Source organism: Eurosta solidaginis, chromosome 1, assembly GCF_040869045.1.
Source record: "Eurosta solidaginis isolate ZX-2024a chromosome 1, ASM4086904v1, whole genome shotgun sequence".
In the NCBI taxonomy this organism is placed as follows: domain Eukaryota; kingdom Metazoa; phylum Arthropoda; class Insecta; order Diptera; family Tephritidae; genus Eurosta; species Eurosta solidaginis.
In genome coordinates, this window is record NC_090319.1 from 110,842,046 (window position 1) to 110,862,084 (window position 20,039).

Sequence of the window (20,039 nt, forward strand, 5' to 3'; positions counted from 1 at the left end):
ATTATACGAAAATTATCAGAAATTTATGATATACCGGAGTTATAAATCTGTAAAATGGAAATTATTGGAATGAATATAAATTTATGAAAGTATGATACCTTATATGATGAATATATATTTACTACAAAAATAAGTTTAAGGAATTACTGGCAAAAAAAGCATAAAATAATAACTATAGCAAGCGCATTACAATACCTTGTCTAACCTGATTTCAACTTTACAATTAAACAAATTTCTACGATTGGAAGTGCAACTTTATGATTAAAATATTAAAAATCTACATAGAGAAAACAAGTCACCACTTGGAATTACCCAAAAAGCTGAGTTATTAAACAAATTAACATCACACATGATGACTATAATAACATTGCTATTACAATGGGAGGATGTCTGAAGCCACTGGCTTGGGCATGATGGGGGTACCACTTGCTGGATGGGAGTGAAATTATGATACATACATAAAAATATAATTCAAGATGAATTGCAAATTTGGAAAAAGCACATGGCAACAAGCCATATATTTAGCAATTACAAGGAGAAAATTTGTGCTACGGGTTTTTACTTTACGACATATGTTAGCTGCTTATGCACGTCTAAATGTTGCAAGTATATTACCCTTATACGTTTGTTAACCTGGCGATTTAAAAGGCAATTTATTGGCCATTTATTGGAATTGAAGATTCAATTCGCAAAACAGGAAAAAAAAACGTGTGATTTGTTGCATACTAACCAATATGTAGAAGCTCGACCTTAAATCTCTTCGGAGGTTATCGCGCCTTACATTTACATATTTATTTGTAACCATTGAATACTCCATGCTCATGTTATACTTATTTTGTTGAATATGATGGGTCACTTTTCAATGACTCGAACAAAAGCAAATCCGGAAAATCTAGGGAATACCCGCAAACTATGGGGCTATTTCGGACTTTTATAAGTATGGAATTTCGAATTTGGCCTCCGTTGCTCATATATACATAAATATTACGACTACGAATGGCAAGACATGTGCACTTTTGTTCCAACAAATCTTAAGTGATGCAAAAACATTCATCATCACACCTTTAATAACGGTAAAAGAGTTTTACCTACACCATTCCCATTGAGGTGTTACCTGAAATGCAAGAACATACTTTTTATGCCAACACCAACAGAGCGCAGAAAGTGACGAGCAAACAGTCCCATGGCGACAAAAGGTAGCACACCATAAATTAAAAGCATTTCGAGAACCCGCTGCGCATGAGCATCATTGCCTGTTGCACTGCCTTATTAAGGTCGTGATACCCATTAAGGATACGATGCAATGTAGCAAGCAACCAAGCCATCAAACAACAAAACATAGCAAATAACATCGACAAGAAGAACAAACTAAACTTTTTTTGCTATGCGAACAGGTGGCGGTTCTGACAGGCCTTTAGGCTGGCTTGCTGGTTGCTGTAAAACATTAAAAAGCGCAGCCTAAATGGTTATGTGGAATTTGGTGTAATTTTTATGTACTCACTAATTCGTTTGTTGCACGTTACGCTACATACATACAGGTACAGCGATTGTTGAAGCAATTGACTAAGTTTTTTTTTGTTTTGTAGATAGATACTCGTAAATTACATTTGCATTGATGTTGTACTGCTGCCGCTCTTCAAGCTGGATAGCTGTTGTCGGTGTTGCCGCAACCAAATTGGGTAGGATTATGTGCGTATCTGTCAGATTTGTGAACTCATTTTGGTCAATGAGTCTAAAAGCAGCAAGCAACAACAATACGCTTGAAACACTCACAGCAGCCAATTCAATTTGTGCATGCCACAAAAAAGAAGAGCCCGACATCATGAAGCAGCATCCAACTGCAGCAGCAGTCACCGCAATAATAATAGAGGCTTTATTGCCGAGAAGCGTGTGCTTGTTTGGGAGCTAATGTGGCACGTTTGGTGAAAAAATTTATTAACAATTTCCAAAAGGATGTCGAGCATTTTTAACGTACGACAGGAAATCACGCGACATGCCATTTTAACAATAACTAACAACCGCAACTACTCGAATACGTACAAATTCAAGAACAGTAGTCGCAAACAAAATTGGATTTGGAACATTCAGTGCATGTGTTCGTGTGTGTATGGCATAATTGCCTCACCGCCTATATCTACGTTGTTTCATATATAATTTTTTACTGTTAAATAAAATTAAATCAAGCAAAGGTTTATAAAAATATTTATCATATACCTAAAGGGGAATGGGGGACGGTCTTCGGTAGATACATATATTCCCTTTTATATGCAACGGTTCGATACGACGCGGGCGCTGATATATAGCCTGCGGAGCTAATGAAATATGGCAGCTCGGAGAGGTCTTTCCCAATTCCGACCTAGCTGATGGTGTTCCGTTTTTCAATTAGAAAAAAAATTTTCTAAGTGGGGTCGCCTCTCGGCAGTATTTGGCAAGGGGTCCCGGTGTATTTCTGCCATGAAAAGCTCTCAGTGAAAACTCATCTGCCTTGCAGATGCCGTTCGGAGTCGGCATAAAACATGTAGGTCCCGTCCGACCAATTTGTAGGGAAAATCAAGTGGAGCACGACGCAAATTGGAAGAGAAGCTCGGCCTTAGATGTCTTCGGAGGTTATCGCGCCTTACATTTATTTATTTTTTTTATATTATGATGGTGTTGCGTCATTATAGCCATATAAGTTTTGCGGGGAAACCAAATTCAGACATAGCAGCATATAGGCAGCCGGTTTTAGTGCTGTTGAACATGACTTTAAAATCGACGAAGAGTTGATTGTGAAAATCTGGTCGATTGTAGATTTACCAGGTCTCAAGCCACTGATAAAGTCCAACAGAGGATTCACGGTGAGGTCCAATTTTTCGCACAATACACTTAGCAGAGCCTTATAAGAGATATTAAGAAGGCTGATTCTGCTATATTCATCGAGCAAAGAGTCAGCGCCTTGGCAACCACGCTACTGTTGGCAGCCATAATTTTGAAATAGTAAAATACTTCGTTTATTTGGGAACCAACATTAAAACTAACAACAACTCCAGCGAAGAATCACTCTTGCTAATAAACGCTACTTTGGACTAGGTAGGCAATTGAAAAGTAAAACCCTCTTTCGGCAAACGAAAATCATGCTCTACAAATCACTTATCGCAGAAGTATGGACCATGACAACATCAGATGAAGTGACTTTGGGAATGTTCGAGAGAAAAGTTCTTCCAAAGATTTATAGTACCGAAGAAGATTTAATGATGAACTGTACGAGCTTTATGCAAAAAACAAAATAGTTCAGCTAATTAAAACGCAGCGGCTACGATGGCTAGACCATGTTATGCGAATGAAAGTTGATACTCCGGCTAAGAAAGTGTTTTTATCGGAACCTGCCTATGGAAGCAGAGGAAGAGGGCGGCCTCTACTGCGGTGGAAGGACCAAGTGGAAAACCAATTGGCGCCAGTTCGCAGAGCGAAGAAGCGATTGACGCGCCTTGTTGGATGGCCATAACCGTTTAAACGATTAAGCGCCAATTAAATAAGATTTTGCGATAGTTAGTTCAGTTTGCAGGATCCTCTTTCCTAAGGACTGGGCAAAGAACACTTAATTCCAATCGTCGGCATACATTCGCCGACCATATTTTGCAAAGAAGCTGATGAATGCACCTCACTAACTCCTGCCCACCGTTTTTGAATAGCTCCACAGACAATACATCAGCGCCGCGGCCTTGTTTTTAAACTGGTTATTGCTATTCTGATTTCATCATAATCGGGAGAAGGGGACATTAATTCCATCACCGATTGCGGGATCGGGCTCATCATCCCTTTGTGGCACATCGCGGTCTCCATTTAGGAGAGCAGAGAAGTGGTCCCTCCATAATGTAAGTACTCTCTATACATCGGTGATAAGGTCGATGTTTACGTTCTTACAGGAGTTTGCCCCGGACTTAAAACCTTCCGTCTGTCTCCGAATGTTTTACTAAAATTTGCGAGTGGTATTCCTGGTGGCGAGCAGCTCAAGCGCCTCGCATTTACGCCTTTCTTTCTCTGCTTTTTTTTACTGAAAAGACGTCTCGACTCTTCTTGTTGTGTTCGCTTTTAGGCAGTTCCTTTTCTTTCGGTTGCAACGCGATATTCTTCATCATACCCGTTGTTTTTCCGCAATCATCGGTAACTAATTTTTTCCTCGGAACGAAGTGCTTTAGAGATATGCTCCCACTAATCCTGAATTCCGTCGGGTTGACTTGTGCTCTCAGAGAGCAGGTGTGCGAGTCGAGTTGCGAAATTGTTGGCAGTGTGTTGCGATTGCAGCATTTCGACGTCTAGCTTTCCTTGTGTTGTTTGTTCCTTAGTTTTAGCCGCGCAAAGGCGGATGCGTATTTTGGCTGCGATGAGATAATGGTCTGAGTCGATGTTTGGTCCTCGGATCGTGCGCATATCTAAAACACTGGAGGCCGTCCGTCTTTTACAACGTGGTCAATGATGAGTGTATCTTGATGGGGCAGCCATATATGTAGCTTACTTGAACCTCGTGCTGAATATGACCATGTTTCGAGCACCGGCGAAGTCGATCAGCCTCAGTCCGTTAGGAGAGGATTCATTGTGTAGGCTGGACTTTCCGACTTGGCCCCCAAACATCTTCTTGGCCCACACAAGCACAACTCGAAGGACCATGAACAATTGTGGTGTGTCGCAAGCCCGGCAAGGGAGTGGAGGCACCATATTTGCGTTTTGAACAATGTTTAAAATAAACAAAAGAAAAGAAAAGAGAGATATTTCTCGATATAATATATGTAAAATGGTTTATTGGTCGTAAGAAATATTGTTTTTACAATGTATTTTACCATTGTGTCAGACGCACTGAAAATCCTCGGGACGTGTGGCTTGCTTGATGGTCGCAGGAAAAGAGACCGGTTGTCAAAACGAAGACAACCGCTGGACCGCGAGAAAAGTCTCAGTTTTAAGGGGAGGTGTACCAATACACGCACGCCCATAGACATGCATATGTAATATAAAACAATTTTGCTTTTGTTCGGATAGCGGCGACAAAGTATCTCTCCCACCACGAATCCGACGCCGAAACTGCGCGACACCAGTAAATATCACAATTTTTTAACTTTTTTCTTCCTTGCTTCGTCCATCGCGTTTCTTTGATGGCGGTAATGTCGGAGTTTGCTTTGACGAGGACAGCCGGACACCTGCGCCAACCCCATTTAGGGAACGGACATTCCAGGTGCATGCCCTCAAATCATTGTCCTCTAAATGTTTTCGGGGGTCGCCATCAGTTAAGGATTGTCTTCTTATCCGAGGCTTTTTTGTTGTTTTCATTAGAGTGTGGTTTAACGCGTCGGGTCCCAAGGCCAGCGCACAACCCGCTCAGCGGGAATGAAAATATTACATCTGCGCCAACCCCATTTAGGGGACGGACATTCCACGTGCATGCCCTCAAATCATTGTCCTCTAAATGTTTTCGGGGGTCGCCATCAGTTAAAGATTGTTTTCTAATCCGAGGCTTTTTCGTTGTTTTCATTAGAGTGTGGTTTAACGCGTCAGGTCCCAAGGCCAGCGCACAACCCGCTCAGCGGGAATGAAAATATTATTTGCACGTTTATGTAGCGAGCCGCTTCATTCAATACAGACGACCGCTTGCTGCCGCGCCTTGTGGTGGGCACACACTGCCGCCGAAAATCCCCTATCTGGCCCTTAAACCGAGCATGTCAGGGTGACCAAGCTCACCACTAAACGGATTTTCAAGAGCTACGCAGAAGATACTTGGCCGCAAGGGAACGAAAATAGTGAGCTGCTTGAACCGCCTGCAAAAGAATCGCTCTGGCCATTCCCAAGTGAATAGCGGTCAGAAGCTTCCCCACTTGCGTGGACTTCTACACACGGCTCCACCCTCCAATCTTTGAATCCACTCATTAAAAATGTAACCAAATGGCAACTTTGGCGCCATTGCCCTCTCAGTTTCAGTAAATTAGTCGATAAGTGTGCGTGTTCGTGTCGCACAATAACACAGAACAGTGATGTGTTGCCCAGCCTTACTTTACCATATGTGACGTTCCGCGATAAAAGAAGCGAAAGTTCGATCTCTAAATTGGTAAAACCCGGAAATATATATATTTATTACTTTTTAAGTTATGGGCAGTCAAAGTCATGAGAAACACAACCTAATATACCTGCTAGCCGTGTAAAACCACGGAACAGCATTCGAGTTAGGATCCTTATTTCGTGGAGCTTCACATATACATAAGTCTCCATAAATGAAAGAAACAAGTTGTTGCTAAGAAGGAAAAGCTCACATATTTTTTCTGGTAGTACTATCCTACTAGCAGTTGTGTGAATATTGTAAAACAAAAATTGTAGATTTTCTTAAAATAAAGTAGAAATAGAGCTTAAAAATACATGGAAAAATATCCAGAGTCGCTTTTATTTCGGAGGCACATAAGGAAGCTAAATGATTCTGTGTGAGTTAAAAATAGTCGTTTAGGGAATTTTTAAATAAAAAATTTATTTTTCTAAGCTAGATTTTGGTTTTATGTTAAATAAAAGGTTAATGTGTACATAAATGGCTTTTCAGGTCAAGGTGATGACAAAGCGAATTTAGCCCAATTCGCCGTGCAGTAGAATGTCAAGTAAAAAAAAAATATGCATTCATTTTGATTTACTGACAAGCAGCCATTAGCTGATGGAATAACATCTTGTACTCGACTAGCCTTGGTTGCGCTGCTCTCTTCGGCCTTATTCCGTAACTTGATTCCAAAGGAAATGCCAATGAAAAGCTGTCAAATCACATACATACAGTTTTTTTCAAATACGAAAGAAGTTTCTTTCGAATCGAGTTACATAATAAGACATAAGATATGAAACCATGGTCTAATTATACAAGGTTACCCATGTAGCACAATGTCACCCTGTACTTTTCACCTTCCGAACTCCCATATTGCTCCTAAAAACTTAAGACTTATATGCTGTTCATGCTCAATTTTTAAAAGCGGCATTTTGCATTTCGAGCATAGAATTCGAAGAGTGTTCATGCTGCGGCATTTTATAAATGCATTTACCAAAGTTCGAAACATATGGTATTGTAGTTCGAATCATATGGTTTTTGTTTACATTAAAAAATATCTAAAAATGCGGCAAATTAAGTTAATTTTATTAATTGTAAAAATATATTTTTCGTTTGTTGCGAATTATGTAAAAGTTGCAAAAATGAATTCTGCAATTAAAGAACTTTAAAAAAAAAACGTGCAAATATTTTTAAAGTGTTGATGTGGTACCAAAAGGCTCAAATATCTATTTGCGGGTACGTCCAGACTGAGGTTTTGGCAAATGAAAGATCCTGTGCCAGACAAGAGGTATAAAATAAAGAAGATTAGACTTAAAACTTTTAGAAATATACTTACTTTTTAGGGTAGAGGAAGCAATTTTTGGGAAGTAGAATGCCAGTGCCGGGATGATGATTTTTTTAAGCAAAATTTCCGAATGAGTAGAAGTGCCTTCAAAATGCTGTGTAGTAAATTGAGCAACCTACAGAGGAAGAAATCAGATTTCGGGTATAAAATTTGTTTGGAAAAAAGAGTGGTGATTGCACTATATTCACTTGGCTCCTCATCGGAGTATAGAAGTATAGCCAATTTGTTTGGAGTGGGAAGATCCACTGTTTGCACATTACTTCTGGAGTTTTGTAAGGAAGTATGGCAGGTGTTGCAACCTAAGTACTTGAACCACCTTCCATTAAGTAGAGAAACTATTGAAGAGTGTGTTCATGGCTTCCAACAAATTGGATTCCCACAGTGTTTGGGTGCCATTGGTAAGACCTCAAGGTTTGATGTTATGCATAGTATAAAACATGAGTGTATGCACATTTCAGATTGATGTCACATAGAAATTCACCCTAAGCAAGAAGAAGCCGTGGACTACATGAATTACAAAGGGTGGTATTCCATAGTTTCGTTAGCTCTTGTTGACGCAAGGTACACAGAACAGAGTTGTGTTTTCCTTAACATATCTAATCTAATTTAATATGTATTATAAATGGGAAAGTTTGGAAGTTTGTGTGTGCAGACGTTTGTCTTTACGTCTCAATCACGCAAGAACGGCTGGACGGATTTGAATGAAATTTGGCACACATATAGCCAATAGTCTATTTGAAAATGGGGGAGGTCCCCGCCCCTAGGAACAGTTATAATTTAATTATTATATTTTTTCGTCTTTGTGACTGAATCACTGATGCCTTATCAACATGTCTTTATAATAAGCTTCACCTTATTTGTAATCCCGTCAGGGTCATATCGAGACCCTTCCGGGATCATTTCTGGATGGTTTTTGTGATACGTCGGGATCCCGTCGTGGTCATTTCGGGACTGTTTCGGGATCATTTTGGAACTCTTCCGGGATCATTTCTGTATAGTTTTCGGGATCCGTCCGGTATTCCGAAGGGGTCACTTCGTGCCTTCTCTAGACTATTTCGGGTTTATTTGGAACCCTTCCGGCATCATTTCCGGATGGTTTTCGGGACTCGTCCGGGATCCCGTCAGGGTAATTTCGGAACATTTTTTGGACTAATTTCGGATAATTTTCTGAATAATTTCGGCTTTATTTGGGGATCCTATCAGATTACCAGCTCATTTAGTTATTTTTTTTTTACTCAATTACAAAAATAAAATGCATTAGACAGAAAAAAATTTTTAAACAGGTAACTTGATAAGCAGGCTAACGTGAATAGCCCATATTTTTCATTTCCTCCTTGCGGACGGGGCCGCTGGTAAAGGCTCGTATTCTCATAAATATAAGTATGTAAACAATTTTATTTTCTTTTTAAGATATAGATTTTTGTACATAAACGTGGGTAGCCCAGGAAGATGCAATGACTCCCAAAGATCGAACTTAAAAAGAGAGCTGGACAGCTGTCCCCATCTAAGCTCGATGACCACTAATTTGGGAAACTATGATGTACCAATAGTTATTTTGGGAGATTCGGCCTTTCGGTTTTCCAAATATCTAATGAAGCCTTATCCATTTAGCCTGAAAAAAACATCGCCACAATAGGCATTCAATTACCAGCATGTCAGATCCCGAAGAGTTGTAGAAAATGATTTTGGACACTAAAAAGCAAGGTAATTAAACAAATAAAGAAGTTTCCGTTTTTAATACCAAAAAAGTGATCGTCCTACTAAGCTAAACTACAGTAAGGAGGCCGCTAAAGCTAATCAAAAAACCAAAAATTGTACATATTATAAAAATAATGCAGTTTTATAATTGTTAAAGCCTCTCCCTAAACCTCACCTGGAGAGGTCGCTGGTGGAAACTCGCTACAAGCACTCGTTGCGTTTCTTTTCCTTTTTTGGACTTTGCTCTACTCAAAACGGTTCCGTTAAATGGCATCAGTAGTTAGAGCCTATAAAAGGGACGAACAGCTATAGGCTCTCCCTTATTATTTTACCAGCGACCACCAGGTGAGTGTTTTACCATATCATTTATTTTGCCATTATATTTGTGATTTACATATATTTTGAATAAAGGCCTGTGCGACAGGCTATCATATATATACATATATACTTTATATCTTTGGATATTTAATTTATCTGTTTGTTGTTGGACAGCTAGGCACAGCTGGTAAGTTTTCCGTTTCATTATCGCGAGTTTCAAGAACCGGCCCCCCATAGGTTCCCCATTTCCGGAATTCACGAGGAATTCCCGCTTCATTTATCCCCGCTCGAACAATAATATTGTCAATTACAGGTTTCGTCGGATTGGAAAGGGCATTGACAACCGAATAGACAATGCCAATTCAATTATAAAAGCCTGCTGTGTGCTGCACAATTTTTTAATAGCCGAAAATGATCCTTTAAGCCTTTCTTGGCTTACCGAGCAAAATACAAACGAGCAAAGAAGACAACCCCATTCCAGAAATCTACATCAAAACTTAGCTGAAGCTCAATTAATAAGAAATGCCTTTAGTCTATATTTCGGTGAGTTGATGCTATTGAATTTTATTTCAAAAAATGTGTTGTTTTTAAAACTACTTACACTCATGGTCAAATCAATAGGTACACAATTTTAAATGGGCTCATTCCATTTCAAGACACCCGGTCCGCGCAGGACATGATTTTTGATTTCGATGAAATTTTAATATGTTGTTCGTTGGTCAAAATGATGAAACAAGTGTTTTTTTACCTCAAAAAATTTTTTTCGGACTTAACGGCAATTGAAATCTACAAAATGCAATCGGTATTTTATTCATCTATATTTTCAACTGACAATAACATTGTCAAAAATTAACCGATTCTCATGATTTTTTCTGTGAAATGTTCGCTATTATATTTAGTTTTATATAAATTTATAAACAATGGCATATAGTTAAAAAAAATATTTTTTTAGTATTTAGTAAAAATTTATGACTTTTTCAAAAATTAATATTTCAAAGAAACAATTATTGTTTTTTGTTTAAAGTTTTTCTATACCTAGTGAGCAGTTTATATTTCAACACAGGTAATTATCCATTAGCTAAAACCCGTTGTTTTCGAAATATGAATTTTCGAGTATTAAACTTTTTTTCGCCATATATTGATGCATTACATATCAGCATACAAGGCGATCAATGCCAAATGCTTAAAATTATTTAAAATATCACATTTATTATTGAAAAAATTCATTTGTTATTATTTTTCAGAATTACAGAATTTTTTACTAAATACTAAAAAAATATTTTTTTTAACTATATGCCATTGTTTATAAATTTATATAAAATTAGAAATCATAACGAATATTCCACAGAAAAAATCATGAGAATCGGTTAATTTTTGACAAAGTTATTGACAGTTGAAAATATAGGCGAATAAAATACCGATTGCATTTTGTGGAATTCAATTGCCGTTAAATCCGAAAAAAAAATTTTCAGGTAAAAAAAACACGTGTTTCATCATTTTGACCAAACAACAACATATTAAAATTTCATCGAAATCAAAAATCATATCCTGCGCGCACCGGGTGTCTAGAAATGGAATGAGGCAATGGTTTTCTTCGAAATAAAATTGAAAAAAAAAAAATTGAAAAAATTTACAAAATTTTTTACAAAACTGCATACTCCAAAAAATTCTTAGAAAAAAGTAGAAAATATTGCTGAAAATTTAGCGAATTTTCACGAGTTTCGCAAACATTTTTAAAATATAGTTTGTAATCATATTTTTTGACAAAATTAGTCAAAAGTTGGAATACGTGCAGATTTATTGAGGAAAGAACTTGCTCATCTCAAAATCTTGTTTACAACTTTTTTCAAAAACGCCGTTTTTGAATTTCTCAAAAGACCGTTCTATCTCAAAATTCGGTTTGAAAAAAAGTTCTATTCAAATAAGTTCTGGGATAAGGCATTTTATTTTGGAAAAAATTCGGAGCAAGTTCATTCTTCAATGTTTTGCTGAGATACCATGCATCGATATATAATACCTAGGATCTATTTAAAAAATCTAAAACTCCATCAGTCAATCTCTTCGTATCTTCTTGTAGGCTTTGCATTGCAATAAGTTTCGCCCTTTCTAATTCAACAAGTTCTTCGTTGGACTTAGAAAATTGTTCCATGCTTTTCGAAAAGTTATTCTGCATGTCCTCGCACACATTGGCCAATCGCTCTAATTGTTTTTTCTTTGCAGACTTTTCCGATGACCTGGAAGAAGTAGCTGATGGTAATGGTGATGGCAGTGACGATGGTAATGGCGATGAAGATCGCGAAAATTGGGGTGAAGATGCCGTCGGCGGCGAATCATGGGTATCCGATGGTGACTTTCGAACTGAAAATTAATATTTGGATATTAGTTGAACTGTTACTTTAAGTTACTTGATGTAAATAAACTTCATAAGTACATACCAGAGTTGTTAAGGAATGCAATCCTTGCTTTCTCTTCAGCATTACTAATAATAGTATTATTATTATTCTTATTACTATTATTATAATATAACTAGCAGACCCGGCAGACATTGTTCTGTCCTAAATTTGGCCTATCTGCATACATCTTAATAAGCGTTTTCCGTCTAACTCTGCCTCCCCCTCTTATATTTTTCTTAATCCTTTTATTCACTCCTCCCTCCGTCTTTTTCGATTCATCTATCTCTATTTCATCTCACTCTATCTCTTTCTCAGTCTCCTTCCCTCTTTTCTCTTCTCTCAAGTTCTTCTCATTCTTCTTCATCCCTTATTGCCAGTCCCAGAGGGTGGTATGTATTTTGTTCCAGTCCTATTCCGAGTCCCAGTCCGAGTCTCAGCCCCAGTCCGAGTCCTAATCCCAGTCCCAGTCCATCTCTGGTCTAGTTCCCGGAAAAAAGGATCGTAAATACTAATACAGGTAAATTAATACACCAAATTTCAGGCAAATCGAATAGGACGTACATATGTATATAGGTATGTGGGTATTATTAATTCATGTCTTTATTTCGGCTTCGCATGCTTATTTATCAGTTTTGCCAGGTTGATGCGACTAAATCGAATATGACAATGGAAATTACTTTAAAGCTCTCAGCAACAGCTTTCATTTGATATCCATATTACACACACATTGTAGGGGTATTCGGATCCATGTTTTGGCCTATATCTCAAAACCCTAGTCACCCAGCGATATAAAAATTACTCTGTACTAAAGCACATATCAACAGCTTCCATTTGCTATCCATATTACACACAGCTTCTAGGGGTATCCGGGTCCACGTTTTGTCCTATATCTCGAGACCCTAGTCACCCAGCGATATAAAAATTAGTCTGCAAAAAAGCATACATCAACAGCTTCAATTTGATACCCATAATGTAAAAACACATCCTAGTGTTACCCTGGTCCACGTTTTGGCCTATATCTCGAGACCCCAGTCACCAATAGGTATGAAAACCACCCTCTACTAAGGCATTCAACAACAGCTTTCATTTGTTATCCATATTGTATAAACACTGTCTAGGCGTAAGCGGGCCCACGTTTTGGTCTATATCTCGAGACCCTAGTCACTCAGGAGTATGCAAATTATCCTCTACTAAAGCACTCATCAACAGCTTTCATTTGTTATCCATATTCTACAAACATATTCTAGGGGTACCCGGGTCCACGTTTTGGCCTATATCTCAAGACGGTAGTTACCAATAGGTATGAAAACTACCCTGTAGTAAAGCACTCATCAGCAGCTTTCATTTGATATCCATATTGTATAAACATTGTCTCGGGGTATCCGGGTCCACGTTTTGGTCTATATCTCGAGACCCTAGTCACCAATAGGTATGAAAACTACCCTGTACTAAAGCACTCATCAACAGCTTTCATTTGATATCCATATTGTATAAACACATTCTAGGGGTGCCCGAGTCCACGTTTTGGCCTATATCTCGAGACCCTAGTCACCAATAGGTATGAAAACTACCCTGTACTAAAGCACTCATCAACAGCTTTCACTTGATATCCATATTGTATAAACACATTCTAGGGGTGCCCGAGTCCACGTTTTGGCCTATATCTCGAGACCCTACTGTCCCAGGGGTACGAAAATACCCAGTATCCAAGTACTCATAAGCAGCTTCCATTTGATACCCATATTGTACAAACACATCCCAGGATTACCCAAGTCCACGTTTTGATCTCAAGACCCTAGCCAGAATGGGGTAAAAAGTATCCTATGTCCGTTTCCTGGTTCTATGCTACCTCTCCACCAATTTTCAGCCAAATCGGTTCATCCGTTCTTGAGTTATGCGTAGTGTAATTTGATTTTTTTCTAAAAAAAAATCATAACTCAAGAATGGCTAAACCGATTTGGGATTTCAAAATCAACTAACCATCATCTCTCCTTCCTGTATCTTTCCTAAAAATTTCATGGCAATCTTTCTATCCGTTCTCGAGTTATGGAGTGACAATCCAAATGTATACCTCTTTTTATATATATAGAGATAGTTATATTTTTACTATTTTTATTACTGCATTGAATTCGTTTACAACTCTGGTACATACCTATGCACTTAATTTTGAAGCTTTCCTCAGCTAATTTCATACGGTGCACTTGCTCATACAAATGCCACGAAGCCGGCGAGCTTGTGCTTCCCATAGCAGACTTAACCTTTCTATTAAAAAAAGACAACCAGTTAAAAATGAAAATTCAATACCGATCGCGTGAAATTTTGCAAAATTAATATGACAATTTCTTAAACGTCAAAGAATGTCAGAAAATATGAGGAAATATGAGAAAAGCCTCAACCAGCATTGCCATTCGAATCATAATTATTTTTGAAGATAACAGGGTTCAATTTAGCATTTAGAATGCTAATACTAGAAAAATGTTGCATTTAGTTGCTTTTTGGTGGATAAATTTATATGGAAAATGCAAAAATAAATGTTGCATTTTAGCTAAATGCTAAAATGCGAGGAAAATGCAAAATGCTCGCTCAGCATGAATAGCCTATTACAAGGCAATCCTATAAAAGCGCACTGCGTTTTTTTAGCGCACGCAAACAACCGGCGTTTTTTGCTCTAACGCAAATAAGCATGCGTTGCGACAATGTAAAGCATGTGTGCAACCGTCAAATCTAAATGTCACGCAGAACAAAAATTGGAAATCGAGTTAGGTTTTCACGTAGCAAATTCAATTTGGGTTGCTCTCATACAAGTTGTATATGCATGAAACATTTTTGACAGAAAATGAATTGCGTGCGTTTATATTAGGTTGGCTTGTTAAGGTGTTACTTCTTTTTAAACTCCTTTCAGAATATTGAACAAAACTTTAAAAACATATTTAAAGTTTTACTTGTAAAAAAGTGCAAGTTGTGTACACTTATATACTTTTGATACTTTATTTTGTTCTCTTCCGTTAAAAAATAAGATATTTTTCTTGCATTGTCAAAATTTGTTTATATTTTTGTTTTATGTATTAACATTTCGTTTTTATTTTTTTCAAATCTAAAATTTGCGTCCCCCTAAATAACATGATTACTTCCATGAACTCGGTGGATAAAAGATCTTTGCGTTTGAAATTAAAGCGAAAATTATTAAATGACGCTCATTTACACTGGCCCCTGTGGATATCGATACCCAATGAAGATGTGCCCTACGAAGAAGGGACCGAAGGCGCCAAATTGTATTTATGGACAAAACGCCACGCATTATTTGAAATTTGTATAATGCTTTGCGCATGTATAGAAGCTAGTTGAAATAACGCTCAGAGGATCCGGAAGAATGTATTTAGTATTTAACAGATGTGTGACGTTGAGATGAAGCTGCACAATACTAAGCTTCGGCGGTGGACAATGAAAATATTTTGTCCAAACACAGAAAATCAAATCAGTTATGGAACAAATTTTGTGATTTGAACAATCCTGATTGTTGAATTTAGGTGTCTATACGCAGTGGGCTGAGGCGCTACACCGACCAACTTGGCCATTTATGCAACTCTTTAGCCGATTATTATGAACGGTGTGGTTTATTTTCTCGTTTCCGTGAAATATACCTATGAGGAAGCCAAACAAACCGTGCTATATACGTGATTGGCATAAACGTATAAAGTTATATGGAGATATGAGATTATCAATACCAGTGCAGTCTGTTGGGTGCTCTGTACTGTACACTTAATATAAATAAATAAATTCAATTCTTGTGTTTAACCCTTAAGCAACTGAAATGGAAATACTTAATATTTTGTTATGAAAATTAAAGCCCTTAATTGATTTGAAGGTGAAAAACTCGAATATGATGTTTTCCTGACAAATAAATGTTCCTTGGAAGCTACAGGTGGCTAAAGGAACACCGCCTGCAGACGGTCTTAGTGGGTTAGGTGAAGAAAAAAATAATACATGTTTATATCAATTCATTTACCAAAAGTTGCTTTTATTCAGAGTAAATATTCCATTCAATAACAAAAATATTGAATATGTTTTAAAATAACTATTTTTCTATATGATACTCTGAAAAACTGTTTTTTGCATTGGAATAACACAAATTTATATTGCATTTCGTGCAAAAAGTGTGCGTTTCAGATTTTTTACACAACTTGCACGATTTTTCTGATCCCCATTTAGGAAAATGGTCAATTCGACCAAATCTGATATTGTCTCCTGGATGAATGGCCTTTTTACCAACACTACTGGTACTGGAAGTTGGCTGCTCATTAGCCAGTGGGCGACCAACCGACCTCTCTTCAACTGAAGCACAAAGCTCTTTGGCAATGCTACAGCGAAATACGTACATGGTCATATCATTTACTTCTTCATCAGCAATCCGATTTTTTTCAGCATTGAATCTTCTATAAAAAACGAATGCATTGGTTACAGCCATCTCGAGGAGATAATAAAATAATCTTTTATCCATATCTTGAGTTTTAATTCGGAGTCCGTTGCGACCCATATACGAGTCCATTAGGTCCACCCCTCCCATGTGCGCATTATATTCGCGTATAATTTGTGGGCAGTCGATGTCTATATAAGACTTTTCCTTTCTTATATACCTTGGAATTTTTGATCGCTGATCTGTAGTTTGAACATCCGTTCTTCCGAAAGGTTTAATACCTACATATGTCGAACAAAGTTTGACATTTTTTGTGTCCTTCTACAAAACGGTGCTGATGTCGACGCCGTAAGCGGTTGCAACAAACTCTGTTGAATATCCCCGTGGTGCTTTTTCAATTCTTCACTTTTGTCCGTTGGTAGCTTGCATTTTGGGATCCGATTCGCTCTCACAGTTCCTAGACTATATATACCGCGTGCTCTCAGGTACACCAACAGAGGTAGAGAGGTAAAAGTTGTCAAAATACAATATATGATTGACGAAATTCGGCACTGTTTGTGATAACCTTACGAGAAATTATTATAAAATGATATCCTACCTTATCACAACATTCCCTGTTGCTCAAATATCAGGTGTACCAAGCAAAATTATATCATGGTTGCTAGATCCAGAGTATATTTCGAACCTGTACGCGTATCCGTTAGTGTCACACAAAACGAAGAACTTTACGCCCCATGGATGGGGTTTATCTGGAAAATATTGCCGTAAGTGATGGGCCATTTTCGTTGAACACATTTGTTTATCGACACATAATCTAGCATTTTTGGGAATAGAATCAAAACGTTCAACCAAATATCCTGCTACTTTTCGAATTCGGAAAATAGGATCATAACCTGCACAGCCTTTTTTTACACGCTGTGATTCATCATTGAATGACAAATATTTTCTAATTTGCTCAAATTTGTTTTTAGACATACAAATTGGTATGTTTTTGAACCCATATTCACTCCAATATGACTCGGTGTTTGGATAGTGGAAAATCGACATAAACGTTAAGACCCCGATATATCTACGTATCTCGTATTTATCCACTTTAAATGAAGTATTAACGTTTTCCGTGATTGCAGCTCGATTTGTTTCCATATAGATCAACTCAAATAGCTCATCGGTAAAAAAGTATGTGAAAAAATCAATTGGGGTTTTAAGTTTTTTGACTTCAGATGGTAGGTCAGTTTTTCCTCTAAAGGCAACTTCCTTCACATGCAACTGGATACACCTTTTACGCCAGACAATGTTTTTGAATTCAAGCGAGTCTTTATTGATGTTATCTAAGTCTGAAGAAAAGTAATCACATCTATAGTAATCACATTTTCACATTTCACTTACCACCTCCTGTAAATCCACCATCTGATGGTGCTACTTTTGGTCCTGAGGCTTCTACAGCTGTTAATGAGGAACGAGCACGTTTCTTTGACTTGTATGATTTTTCCACTTCTGAATCGGTTTTTTTTTTTGGGTAGAATGCGATTCAGCTCCGGTTTCACCCAGTCGCGTTTGAGCCAGGACTTCGTTAGAGGTTGTTGGGTTTTGAGTTGAATTTACACTAATGTTGCTTGTGTTCATTGTCAAATTTATTGCATCCATAAATGATGATTCATCCAACTTTTGCAAGCAATCATTTATCATACCATGTTCATCAGGATTAATTTGGTCGCAAATATAATCGGGATCTGAGATACTGTTATCAGAATCTTCTTCGATTTCAACTGAATCCATTAAAGCTTCAATATCCGAATCACTCATTACTGAGAAATTAATTTTTTTTCTGACGAGACATTTTGTGGTAACAGCAATCAACAGCAAATAAACACTTTCTCTATTAAAAAACTTAATTATAGAAAAATTTACAAAACCGCACAAAAAACGTGACATAACATTGAGGAACTTTTTATCACTCTAGCTACTAAGACCGTCAATAGACGGCCTTCACAAAAAACTCAATACTACAAAGTTTAAATAGCGCATATTGAAAAAAAAGCACACAGGCGTCCAAGCAGAAGTTAAAATAACTTACATAAAAATTCCAGAGCAACTGCGTTGTAGGAAATGATTTTTATTATAATTCTAATGCGCACTAAATTCACACATAATTTCCTCGTCACTTTCACGAACTATTTTGAAAGAAACAGCTGTATCTGGCACACTAACGAACTGAGAGCTTATGGCAAAGCTTTATTTTAAAGCACATTCCATGCACAATCAACGGTTTGAGCTCATAATATGCTACGTACGTTGTTTTCGATTTTATTTTGATTTAAGCAATGACCGTCTGTAGGCGGTGTTAGGTGCTTAAGGGTTAAATACAAAACAATTGTACTTTTGAGTTATAAAAGGAGTTGACCACCGAATTTCATTACATTGCGATCGAGCAATTTCTTTGGCTTTATTGCGTTGGTCCATAAAGAAGTTGCTGTTTATTCATATTCATATTCATGTTCATATCTTTATTAAGTCAATGGCAAAAGACCTTACTGACTAGATTTACAATGTTATTATAAATTAACTTAAAACCAATTAACAATGAGTTCCAGGAACAGTTGTATTTGCTCGGTAGTAAGACTCAATCAGTAACGTAAACAAAGATCTTGACATCGTAAAGTCAAGATCCAGACTTCTAGAGATCCGATTACACTCTTCAAGTCTTCTAACGAGAGGTGCAAAATTAAGATAACTATATCTGCGAACTTCTATGTAAAATATGTTATAAGGACGGAGAGTCCTATTGGGAACATTGAAACAAATTTGTCAAGAAGAGCCAGCGATAATGTCGAAGATAAACATTAAATTTTGAACAGAATGTCTGCCTTCGAGCGGCAAAATGTTTATAGGTAATTCAACACTGTGCCTCCTGGATAGTTTTGCAAATAAGATGATTAGGCCGGGGTTTTCAGTGCGAGTTTAAACTCCAGTTAAGGTTGACTAGAATTTAACCTTGCCTTTTTGTTCAATAACATAAAGTTTTGCGGTTCATCTTTGCTTAAGCGGCTGAGTCAACTTTAACGGGAGTTTAAACTCTCACTGAAAAACCGGGCATTAAATTCATTACCTTCGTCAGATATTATATGCTATTTTAAAACAATATTAGTAACTTCAATCCATACATACCGTTTTGTAAAATTTTATTACCTTTTTGAAATTCTTCCCCTTTTTCCTCTCCTTCTTAAAAACACACACGAGTGCGGAGTGTCACATTTTAAAAAATGCTACTTCCGGAACGTCTTGTAATTGAATCATGATATGAAACATTCATTCTCTCTCAATTCTTTTCCAGGAACTGGTCTTAAATATCAGCTGGCTGTTCACTCGATTGTAAACAATTGTTCATTCGTTTCCAAGAATGTATCTTAAATATCAGACGGCTATAGAGCTGCCTAAAAAACGACGAAGAAAACTCCAAGAAATCCGTTCGTTTTCATTATTTTCGAACAAATCAGCAAGTAAGCTGATCAAAATGAAAAGTTTTGTTAAAATATTTCGTGGTAGATAAGTGAAAAAATATGAAAAAATATACATATGTATTTCGATCGCGCTTCTTTGCTTTGATGCTCTGACGCCGCCATAAGATAACAATGAAAAACCTAGCCCCTTAGCTTTATAGTGACCAAAACGTTTATGTATATCCACATACAAAAAAAAAACAAGTAAGGAAGGTTAAGTTCGGGTGTAACCGAATATTACATACTCAGTTGAGAGCAATGGTGACAACATAAGGGAAAATAACCATGTAGGAAAATGAACCGAGGGAAATCCTGGAATGTGTTTGTATAA